Source organism: Oxyura jamaicensis, unplaced genomic scaffold (genome assembly GCF_011077185.1).
Source record: "Oxyura jamaicensis isolate SHBP4307 breed ruddy duck unplaced genomic scaffold, BPBGC_Ojam_1.0 oxyUn_random_OJ61530, whole genome shotgun sequence".
NCBI classification, from domain to species: domain Eukaryota; kingdom Metazoa; phylum Chordata; class Aves; order Anseriformes; family Anatidae; genus Oxyura; species Oxyura jamaicensis.
The window spans coordinates 1-2,052 of record NW_023307139.1 but is presented as its reverse complement, the minus strand read 5'-3'; the positions used below and the strand labels follow the sequence as shown (position 1 = coordinate 2,052).

At 45.4% G+C, this 2,052-nt stretch overlaps 2 long non-coding RNA genes across 2 annotated transcripts in view; one reads left to right on the top strand and one right to left on the bottom strand.

The window, feature by feature from the left end:
* Window positions 1-1,835, bottom strand: part of LOC118158927 — an 18,930-nt gene extending 17,095 nt beyond the window's left edge. Inside the window, exon 1 of the long non-coding RNA XR_004746948.1 lies at window positions 1,823-1,835. This is a non-coding gene — a long non-coding RNA (uncharacterized LOC118158927). The remainder of the gene's footprint in view (window positions 1-1,822) is intronic.
* The window catches only part of LOC118158926, a 17,783-nt gene extending 15,734 nt beyond the window's left edge, over window positions 1-2,049 (top strand). The window contains exon 3 of the long non-coding RNA XR_004746947.1: window positions 2,010-2,049. This is a non-coding gene — a long non-coding RNA (uncharacterized LOC118158926). The remainder of the gene's footprint in view (window positions 1-2,009) is intronic.
* Window positions 2,050-2,052: the final 3 nt, after the last annotated feature.

Below are 2,052 nucleotides of genomic sequence, written 5' to 3'. Positions count from 1 at the left end.
TCAGGAGTGTAATTTAAAAGCTCTGCCTTGAAAGGTTGAATCAGCCCCATTATCTTTTGTCTTTGAAATTATTAATGCTGTTGCTGGATTTTGTGTTTTCTTTTTTCCCAGGGGATTGGGAGTTCATGACTGAATGTATCTCTGCTAGGCAATGATCTCTTGGAGAATTTTTCCTGATTGCTAAATACCATCTTAAAAAAAAAAAAAAAAAAGTGATAAAAACTTAAAAATCAGATAATAACTCAAGAACTTGTGGTGACAAATACTAACATCTTGTGTGTGATTTTCTTCTGCACTAACACAGAAACGTGTCTTCTAAAAGAGATTACCTCCATCAGCTCAAGAACAAACAAAGCTATGTGACAGAGGGATTTATCTAAGATGTGAGGGTCTGTTGTGGTTTAACCTGGCTGGCAGCTAAACACCACACAGCTGTTCACTCACCCTCCCCCCTCCCTCTCTGGGATGGGGGAGAGAAACAGGAAAGTGAAGCCTGTGAGTTGAGATAAAGACAGTTTATTAAGATCGAAAATAATAATAATAATAATAGTGTGTACAAAACAAGTGATGCACAATGCAATTGCTCACCACCCACTGACCGATGCCCAGACAACCCCGAGCAGCCGGCCCCCCACCCCGGCTAGCCACCCCTATATATTGTTCAGCATGCCGTCAGATGGTATGGAATACCCCTTTGGCCAGTTTGGGTCAGCTGTCCTGGGTCTGTCCCCTCCCTGCTCTTGCTGCACCCCCAGCCTGCCTGCTGGTCGGACAGAGCGAGAAGCTGAAAAGTCCTTGGCTTAGTGTAAGCAGTGCTCTGCAGCAATTAAAACATCAGCATGTTATCAGCACTCTTCTCATCCTAATCCAACACATAGCACCCTACCAGCTACTAGGAGGAAAAATAACTCTGTCCTAACTGAAACCAGGACAGGGTCTTGGGATCAAACCCATGCTTCAAAGTGACTACAACAAGGACTTCTCTGTCCCAGTCAATGAATCAATCTGTGTGCACTGGGGAGGGAGTATTCTTCCTATTTGTTTTGATTTATTTTTGCTGTCCTGTAAATACTGTTCCTTAAGTAACCATAGAATCATAAAATAGTAGACTATCTGAGTTGGAAGGGACCCACAGGGATCATCAAGTCCAAATCCTGGGTCCCCAAAGGACCACCCAAAAAATAATAAAAAAAATCAGATCATGTGTCTGAGAGCATTGTCCAAACACTTCTTGAACTCTGGCAGGCTCGGTGCCGTGACCACTTCCCTGGGGAGCCTGTTCCAGTGCCCAACCACTCTCTTGGTGAAGAACCTTTTCCTGATATCCAGCCTGAACCATCCCTGTCGCAGCTTCAAGACATTCTCTTGAGTCCTATTGCTGGTCATCCTTCACTCTTCTGAGAGAAGAGATCAGTGCCTGCCTCTCTGCTCCCCCTTGTGAGGAAGCTGTAGACCTCAATGAGGTCTCTGCTCAGTCTCCTCTTCTAAAGGCTGAACAATCCAAGTGACTTCAACCACTCCTCATGCATCTTCCCCTCTAGACTCTTCACCATCTTTGTTGCTCTCCTTTGGTCACTCTCTAACAGTTTATATATCTTTCTTATATTGTGGCGCCCAAAACTGCACACAGTACTCAAGGTGAGGCCACACCAGTGCAGAGTAGAGCGACACAATCACCTCCCTCGAACGACTATCAGTGCCATGCTTGATGCACCCCAGGATACAGTTGGCCCTCCTGGCTGCCAAGGCACGCTGCTGGCTCATGTTCAGCTTGCTGTCAATCAAAACCCCCAGATCCCTTTCTGTGGGGCTGCTCTCCAACATCTCATCCCCATCTGTACGTATAAACAGGGTTGCCCTTTCCCAGGTGCAAAATCCGCCACTTGCTCTTGTTAAACTTCACATTGTTGGTGATTGCTCAGCTCTCTAATTTGTCCAGATCTCTCTGCAAAGCCTCACCACCCTTGACGGAGTCAACAGCTCCACTCAATTTGGTATCGTCCACTGAGATAAATACTAAAATTCCAAATAGGATTTTAATCAAAGTTTGTG